This window comes from Oryza sativa, chromosome 3, assembly GCF_034140825.1.
Source record: "Oryza sativa Japonica Group chromosome 3, ASM3414082v1".
In the NCBI taxonomy this organism is placed as follows: Eukaryota; Viridiplantae; Streptophyta; class Magnoliopsida; order Poales; family Poaceae; genus Oryza; species Oryza sativa.
Window position 1 is genome coordinate 30,575,277 of NC_089037.1, and position 10,024 is coordinate 30,585,300.

A 10,024-nucleotide genomic window follows, 5' to 3' on the forward strand; every position below is an offset into this window, starting at 1 on the left:
GGAATGCACTTCAGGAGGATTCCGTTAGCCGCGCGCCGATAGAGGGTCCCTTCTACCAGCACGTAGCGTTTGGAGATGCGCTGGACGCGTTCACTCCCTTCGCGGTACTCGGGTAGAGTCTTATCTGTGAGGTATGCTTGGATCTCAACGATCCAAGCAATCAATCTAAGGGAGCTGGGAGCGCTCCCCTCGGGTCCCGAGGCCTGGACTCCGACAGGCCTCGGGGGCCTGTCAGGCGCGTCCGTCTCCCCTGAGGGGTCGGGTCGCGCCGAAGGCTGGGCAAGCCTTTCTTCAAAGGCGCCCGGTGGGGTCTGGGCTCGCGAGGAAGCGAGCCGTGAGAGCTCGTCGGCAACCGTGTTATCCCGTCTGGGCACGTGCCGAAGCTCTATCCCGTCAAAATGGCGCTCCATACGCCGTACTTGGCGCACGTAAGCGTCCATCTGCGGGTCAGAGCACCGGTACTCCTTACAGACCTGGTTAACGACCAGCTGGGAGTCGCCTAACACCAGGAGGCGGCGGATCCCCAGTCCAGCTGCCACCCTGAGTCCCGCAAGGAGTCCTTCGTACTCTGCCATATTATTGGTGGCCCGAAAGTCAAGGCGAACCAAATATCTGAGGACGTCTCCGCTCGGCGAGGTCAACGTGACCCCCGCACCGGCGCCCTGAAGAGACAGGGAACCGTCGAACTGCATCACCCAGTGGGCGGTGTGAGGCAGCTGCGAGGGGCCCGAGCTGGCCTCGGGGACTGAGACGGGCTCGGGGGCTGGGGTCCACTCTGCCACAAAATCGGCGAGGGCCTGGCTCTTGATAGCGTGGCGTAGTTCAAAGTGCAAATCAAACTCAGAAAGTTCGATTGCCCATTTCACCACCCGTCCAGTACCCTCTCGATTATGCAAGATTTGGCCGAGGGGGTAAGACGTAACCACCGTGACCCGATGCGCCTGGAAATAATGACGCAGTTTGCTCGAAGCCATCAGAATAGCGTAAAGCATCTTCTGGGCCTGAGGGTATCGGGTCTTGGCGTCCCGGAGGGCCTCACTAACAAAGTAGACGGGCCGCTGCACCTTTCGGTGGGGCCGATCCTCTTCGCTAGGGGCCACGTCCCTGGGGCGCTCTTTGTCCAAGCGGCCTCGCGGGGTGCACTCGTCTTCTGTGCCGACGACCTCGGGGTCGGAGGACGACAGGGGCGGCCTTCCCACAGTGGCCTCGGGGCCGTCCTGGGGGTCGGGGGCTCCTGGCGTCGTCGGACAAGCGGGCAAAGGGCCAACTCCGGTCGTCAGGGGCCTTAGGCCACCGTTCGGCTCGGGGGCCTCTTCTCCCTGCTCTCTCCCGGGTCGAGTCGGCACAGGGTTAGCCTCGGGGTCAGAGGGCGATAGGTGCGGCCTTCCCGCAGTGGCCCTCGGGCCATCCTGGGGGTCGGGGGCACCTGGCACCGTCTGACAAGCGGGCAGAGGGCCTGCTCCGGTCGTCGGGGGCCTTGGGCCACCGTTCGGCTCGGGGGCCTCTCCTCCCTGCTCTCTCCCGAGCCAAGCCAGCACAGGGTGGGGGTGCGCGGAATGAGGACTGTCCTCATCGCGCTCCACAACCAACGCCGCACTAACCACTTGCGGGGTCGCCGCTAAGTAGAGTAGCAAGGGTTCATTTGGCTCCGGGGCGACCAGAACTGGGGGAGAGCTGAGATACGCCTTCAACTGAGTGAGGGCACGTTCAGCTTCCTCCGTCCAAGTAAACGGCCCGGAGCGTTTGAGGAGCTTAAATAAGGGTAGCGCCTTCTCTCCCAGCCTCGATATGAACCGACTTAGGGCGGCCATGCAACCGGTGACGCATTGCACATCCCTAAGCTTGCTGGGGGGCGCATCTGCTCTATAGCTCGTATCTTCTCGGGGTTGGCCTCGATGCCTCGGGCAGAGACTAAAAACCCGAGGAGCTTGCCCGCAGGTACACCGAACACGCATTTATCGGGGTTCAGTCTTATGCGGGCGGAGCGGAGACTCTCAAAAGTTTCCGCTAGATCCGAGAGTAAGGTCTCTTGGTTGCGCGTCTTTACAACCAAGTCATCGACATAAGCCTCAACATTACGTCCTATTTGGCTACCCAAAGAAATTCGAGTAGTACGTTGAAAAGTAGGACCTGCATTCTTTAACCCGAAGGGCATTGTCGTATAACAATAAGTTCCTATGGGGGTAATGAATGCAGTTTTTTCCTCATCCTCCCTAGCCATGCGAATCTGATGGTAACCCGAGTATGCATCTAGAAAACACAAAAGGTCGCACCCCGCTGTGGAGTCGACAATCTGATCTATGCGAGGCAGGGGGTAAGTGTCCTTAGGACATGCCTTGTTAAGGTCGGTGTAGTCGATGCACATCCGAAGCTTGCCGTTCGCCTTGGGAACGACCACCGGGTTCGCCAGCCACTCCGGATGGATGACCTCGCGGATGAATCCGGCCTCCAGAAGTCGCGCCACCTCCTCGCGGATGAAGGCTTGACGTTCCGGGGCCTGCCGCCGTACTTTCTGCCAGACCGGCCTTGCGCCCGACCGCACGGCGAGACGGTGCTCAATCACCTCCCTGGGGACCCCGGGCATATCCGCCGGTCTCCATGCGAAGACGTCAGCGTTTGCCCGCAGGAAGGAGACGAGCGCGTCTTCCTATTTGCCGTCCAGAAGACCACCGATCCGTGTGGTCTTGGACGGGCCGTCGCCCAGGGCAACCTCCTTGACCGGGACCTCGTCACATGTGACTATCCGCTGCCTCGGGGCGGCGGGGGCGGAGGTGCCAAGCCTCTCGTCGCCACCCTCGGGCTTGGACGCGGCGGCGAGGTGGTCCGCGCGCTGCTCCATACAAGCAAGCGCGACTTTGAGGTCGCCATGGACAGAGATGGGGCCACCGGGGCCCGGCATCTTCATCTGGAGGTAGGCGTAGTGGACTGCCGCCATGAACTTCACCAACGCGGGCCTCCCTAGGACCGCGTTGTAGGGCAGACTGAGGTCCGCCACATCAAAGTTCACCCGCTCCGTGCGGAAGTTGGCGGATCCACCGAAGGTGACCGGGAGGTCGATATGACCTAGCGGCCAAGTGTGACCCGGCGTCACACCGATAATCGGCTGGGACGGCCGGAGCACCATCCCCGGGGCCTTGATGGCGTCAAAGGCTGCGGGGGAAAGGATGTTGAGGGCTGCTCCTCCATCAATGAGGACACGCCCCAGCTTCACGTTGCAAACAGTGGGGGAAACCACCATTGCGATCTGTCCTCCCCGGGCAACGCACGGTGGGTGGTCGGTCTGGTCGAAGGTGAGGGCAACCTCCGACCACCGCGCCCGGCGCGTCGCCTCATGAGTAGGGGCCGCGGCCAGAAGCTCTCGCTTCATGGCCTTGAGGCTCCGGCGAGAAACGTGAGCACACGCTCCCCCATCGACAGTGGCAATGGTGGCCCCAGGCTCTTGGAAACCTAGGTCATCATCGCCGTCATCGATGTCCTCGGCGGGGGCCTTCTGTTTGGCCTCACTTCGCCGATTGCCGGAAGGAACCGCCGGGGACTTGCCCTCTCGGCGCTCCTGCCTCCTCTCCTCCTCCCACTTCCTCGTCCGCTTAGCCAAACTTTTGACTGCGCGGCAGTCCGCGAGGTCGTGAAGGGAAGTGTTGTGGACGATGCACCACTTGCCGGTTGGGCGCTCCCTGCTGGGAGCGCCGGCCTCCTTCTTTTTGTCGCCCGCAGGCCTCCCTTTTCGGGTGGCCCGCGAAGCGCCCTCGACGGCGAGGACATGACCCTCGTCGTCGGTATGGGCTGACCTCTTCTTCCTCCTCCTGTCACGCCGCCCTGTCTGAGCAGCGGATCCGGGGGCGGCCGAAGCTGCCACACCGGAACCGGAGGGGTTCCAGGTCCATGCCTCCTCCTTACGAGCCACTCAGTCCGCAAGCTGAAAAAGCTCCGCGGTAGTCTGGGGCTCTTTGGAGGCGATCTTTTCGAGCATGCGGTTGTGCCGCACACCCCCCCCTGAACGCGTAGATCACCGCGTGTGCAGGGATGCATGGTATGGTGTTATGGACTTGACAGAACCGCTGAATGTACGAGCGAAGTGACTCATCATCCATTCGCTGTACTGCATGTAAGTCCGCTTCTTCACCTGGGCACGGATATGTGCCTTGAAAGTTCATGGTGAACTGTTGGCACAAATCCTCCCAAGAGTGGACGGACGCGGGTGGCAAGTTCATTAGCCAACCCCGTGCCTGTCCCTTCAGGGCCATGGGAAAGAAATTCGCCATGACCCTGTCGTCACCCCCGGCGGCCTCGATCCCGGTCGTGTAGACCTGGAGAAACTCGGCGGGGTTGACGCTCCCGTCATATTTTTCGGCGATGGTGGGCCGGAACCTTGGGGGCCAACGGACGTTCCGAAGGCTCGCCACAAAGGCTCTACAGCCGACACCACCAACCGGGGGCACGGAGGGCTGATCCCCGCGTCCGTGTTGATGTGACACTCCGGACGAGGAGGCGCCCTCCGTTGCGTGGGCAGCACGTCGGCCATTACGCCGGCGCTCGATATCGATGTGGGCATCCGGCCCCCCACGCAGATCTTCCTGGGTCGGAGGCGCTGACGAAGGAGTGGCGGCCGAATGGCGAGCAACAGCCGCCGCTCGCCGCGCCCTCCGCCTTGACGATACGGAGCCGGTGGTAGCAGCGCCAGAGGTCTTGGTGGCGGAGGACCGCCCACCAGCACCTAGGCGCTGCCGTGCCGTCATGACCAAGTTGGCCACGTCGTCCAGCCAACGTTGGGCTGGAGACTCCGGGTCAAGGACAATGGGCGGGTGACGTAGGAGTGCGCCCGCAGCTTGGAGCGCGCCCTGGGGCGTGCTGCCGTCGCCGTAGACGAGGAGGCGACGCTCCCCATCTCGCCGCCCTTCCCCATCACCCGTGGATGTCGAAGTCGCGGATCCTTCGACCCTCTCGAGCGCCTCCTCCCGCCTAGGACTTTGGCGTGGAGGGGGCGGTGGAGTACGAGCTCGACGGCGTGGGTTTGGCTCCCCATCGTCGCCGCTAACGCTCGGAGAGAGGTTGTGCGCCTTTGCTTGTTCGGCCATTGGGCTGAACAGGAAAAGCTTGGCGCACACGAAAGAGTGCGAGAGCTTAGAAGAACACACGCAGAACCCCCTACTTGGCGCGCCAGATGACGGAGCGTGGGGCTCCTCACCGGGAGACCGCGCAGGCCCCCCTTTGCCAGTTCGGCCGGGGGCCCTGTGTGAGGTTCTAAGCTCTTGGTCTGTGGAAAGTTCGCGAGAATGGAAACACACAAGACACGGGCGATGTATACAGGTTCGGGCCGCTGAGAAGCGTAATACCCTACTCCTGTGTTTTGGTGGATCTGTGTATGAAGAAGCTACAAAGTCCGAGCCAGCCCCCCTCTCGTTCTAGGATCGTTCTCCTCTTTTTTCCCCCTTTTTCTAAGTGGGCAAGGTCCTCCTTTTATATCTCAAGGGGATACCACATGCACCATCTCTCCCTCTCTTTCTTACTTGACTTCTCTTCATTAATGGACGGAGATTTGTATGGCTGCCGTCCGAATGACCTTCTGATGGGACGGCCCATACCTACCTCCACTTCCGCCGGAAGCAGGCGCGACGTGGGAACATGGCTGTCTGCTGACGACATGACCATTGTCAGACCGATCACAAATCGGTCATTCTTGTCCACCACGTGTCAGTTTAACAATCTGCATGTTCACCCTTCTTCATACAATATCTTGCCTGTAATGGTTAGGATAAAGCCTGGCATATATCTGACCGGAACCAACGTGCCATCTCCAGGAGCTAACACGCCGGTTCCGGCTAGGGACGAGTGCTTGGAGGCTCTCGTCCTGACGGGATGGGGCGAGGCGTGCGTCAGACCGCCTATCGCCACCTAACCCACGATCTGACCGGTCTGTGACCGGTCACAGACCGGATAAACGAGCGCGTTGCACTGCGTTCCATGCGGCGTGACGCGCTCGTCCAAACCGCAATAAATGTGGTTAGGTGAGCCCCGCTATGCTCACCTACCCCATATACGCGGCGCAAAACCCACAAGGGGTCGGGGCGCCTCGGCCCTCAGGGCCGAGGCGGTAGCGGTCCGACCCCTCGGGGAGACAAAGAGAAGGGCGGCCGTATCACCCTCGGGCCCGACCCCCCCGAGGGGGTTAGGCCACGTGGGCGATCGTGTCTGCCTCAAGTCTCTAAGTCATGATACTCCCGGTCCCATGTCACTGACAAATATAAAAGAAAAATAAATTATCCCAATATCCTATACTTTATCAAATTCTAATACAATTACTCTTAATTTTATCTAGTCCTAATAAATTTATCCCCTATTTCTGAAAGTTCTAATATAAATATCTCTTAAAAGTTGAAGTAGTAATATCTACTATTCTGTAAAAAAAAAACGAATTCCTAGCTACGAATGTAGGTAGGATTGGCCTTTTTTTTTTTGGCACAAAGGGAGTATTTATGTAAATTTTGGATCAGAAACCACTCTTTTTTACAATAGAAGGAATCAAAATTTTCAGTTAGGAAAGGTAATGTGATGGTAAAGGAGAAGTTGCTAGTATAAGGCTTCGTTTGATAGGAGAGATTGCTGTGAGATTGAGTAGAAAACACCTCGTTTTCTGCGCGCACGCTTCCCAAACTACTAAATGATATTTATTTTGCAAAAAAAATTATATAGAAAAGTTGCTTTAAAAACATATTAATCTATTTTTGAAATTTAAAATAGTTAATACTCAACTAATCATAAGATAATAGCTCACCGCGTTTTGCGTATCTTCTCAATCTCCTCTTTTCCTATCATCTCAAACTTAGCCTTAGTAGCATCGCAGTCCGAACAACCAGGTGCACTCATTACATCCAGCAGGGAAGTAATGAAGTTATTCACTTAGGCTGTGTTTAAATTCCAAAAAATTTTAGCCAAAAACGTCACATCAAATGTTTGGAGACATGCATGGAGCATTAAATGTGGATGAAAAAAAACTAATTGCCCAGTTTGCATGTAAATTGCGAGACAAATCTTTTGAGCCTAATTGCGTCATGATATAGACAATGTGGTGCTACAGTAAAAAATTGCTAATGACGGATTAATTAGACTTAATAAATTCATCTCGCAGTTTACAGGCAGAATCTGTAATTTGTTTTGTTATTACTCTATGTTTAATACTTTAAATATGTGTCCGTATACGTCAAAAAAAAATTTGGCCAACTAACTAAACACAGCCTTATTCTACAAAGTACAACGAAAGCTTTTATGTTGGGTGTACTTGTTTGTTTAAATGTTACCACCTCTGTCGCAAATCACTTCTGAAGTTATTAAAAAAATAAAAGGAGAGTAAAAATTAAATTAAAGATGATCGTTATTGATTGAGAAAAGAAAGTATGTGAAAAAAATAAATGAAAGATGGTTATGATTGGCACAAAAAACACTTCATTAATTAAGTATGATGTGGGGAGATGATGGCCGACACGTCGACGACTTACCAGAGTTCCGCGTGTGGGCCATTGATCATCTCAATGGTCGACCGGTATTGGAGCATTGGTACGATGGCCACACGTCGAAGGTGTTCGGATGGTGGCAACCGTCACATATGACTGGGGCACGACAGCATGCGAGGGAAGGATGTTTTTGGGCGACATCCTGGTCTGCTTCCAGGTTGACAGCGGCGATGCTTTTCCATTTCCATTTTCTACCAATCTCTTATGCAGACGATTTGTCCTCTTGCGGCGACGCTTCTGACCGCCACAAAATGACCATGTTGGTGGGTTCATGTGAGGGAGAATGGATCCATTTCTCTATCGCCCTCTCCCTCTACAACAAAAGGACGTGGATGGCGTTGAGTGTAGATAAAACACGACGCTTTTGTTTGTTTCCTTAGAGGGTTCGCTTTGTTGTAGGCGTGTGATATGGCTTGTTGTTTTATTTTTCCTGATTATAGTCATGATCTCCCATAGCTATGATCTTGTAACTTTTTTATCCTATATCAATATGAAACCTCACACTATCTTGTGTGATTTGATTGAAAAAGTAAACCATTGTAAATTTGAAAATGGATTTATTCATCTTTTCAATAAACTTTTATACTATATCCGTCCCAAAATACTTGTCGATTTGAGTTGTTGTCTGTAACGTTTGACCATTCGTCTTATTCAAAAAATTATGAAATTATTATTTATTTTGTTTGTAACTTGCTTTATTATCAAAAGTACTTTAAGTATAACTTATCCTTTTTTTTATATTTGCACTAATTTATTAAATAAGACAAATGGTCAAACGTAGCAAGCAAAAAGTCAAAAGGATCACTAATTTGGGATGAAGGTGGTATATAAAGTTTTTTTTAATAAAATCAAATGATGCCATTAATTTTGGAAGCAGGAACATACATGTGTTTGGTAGGGAGTACGTGTTTGTCCATGGGTTGGTGCATTTAAGAATGTTTAAGTCAATGCACAAAATATGTGCTTCTCTATTTTTTTTATATACGACGCCGTTATTTTTTTTACACACATTCGACTATTTATCTTATTTAAAAAATTTTATGTAAATGCATAAGATATAAATCATACTTAAAATATGCCCCAAAAAAATTTTTAGTGACAAAACAACTTACAGCAGAATAAATAATAATTATGTAAATTTTTTAATAAAATAAATGTTAAATATGTGTTAACAATCAAAGTCATCATCTATTTAAAAAACTGAGGTAGAATTAGGACCAGAAGAGTTCAAATGTGGTATGTGCTGACTACGTGGAGTGAAAATACGTAAGGTGAATCTTTAGCATATGGTTAATTGAGTATTAATTATTTTGAACTAGAAAAGATGATTTGTATAATTTTTTAACGCAACTTTTTTATATAATTTGTTTTATAAAACCGTTTAGTAGTTCGGGAAGCATGCGCGTGGAAAATGAGGCAAATCTTCTCTCAATGTTCTTTTTTTTAATCAATCTCTCACTGTTCTTCAAAAGTACATTGGGGAGTTATGATTGCATATTACTCAATCCAACAAGATCATATTCTATTTACTAATACTCCCTCCATTCCAAAATACTCCCTCCATCTACTTTTGATAGTCATATTTTCAAATCTGAAAAATCTATTTTTGATAGGCATATTTCAATCCAACAACCTATCATCTTAATGACTTTCTCAGATTTAATGCATGATTCTCCATTCTTCCACACAAGATTTGTTGCATGGACATCGAGAAATGTAAATATTAATGAATCGCTTGTTTACGAGGAATGACTAGTAGCATGTTTAAATGGATGATAAGTAGAATCACTTATCATTGGTCTGTGTGTCAAGATGAAATATGACTATCAAAAGTAGATGGAGGGAGTATAAGGCACAACCACCCTTAACCCAAAGAATAAGAAATAATTATTATCACTTATAGTTTGAATTACCCTAATAAATAGAATGCATACACCCAATAAAATTAGAGATCTTGATGGTGGAAGCTTTAAATAATAATATTTGAGTGGAAAATATGTGCTAGTTAATGACATGCATGCATGCACGCCTTATATTATGAAACAACTTTAAAAAGTAGTTGTGACTTATATTATTGAATGGAGGAAGTATCATGTACTGATAATATATTGAACCAAACAAATCCTAAATTTGTCAACTTAAGCCTCCTCTGAAATACTCCCTCCGTTTAACAATGTAAGTCATTCTGGCATTTCCCATATTCATATTAATGTTAATGGATCTATATATATATATATATATATATATATATATATATATATATATATATATGACACTCATATGGGGCACCATGGTGCCCGGGCACCATGATATCAAATACACAAAATCACTCAAATTTTTCAAAATTTTCAAATTGTGAGTATATACCTAGTTATAATAACTCGATTCATACCTATACCTATCAACAAAACAACTCAGATTTAACTTTATTTCACAATCCATGATTACATACCTAACTAATTATATGTATGGATGCTATATACCTAGAATCAAAATCTAACAAAAACAAGTTCAAA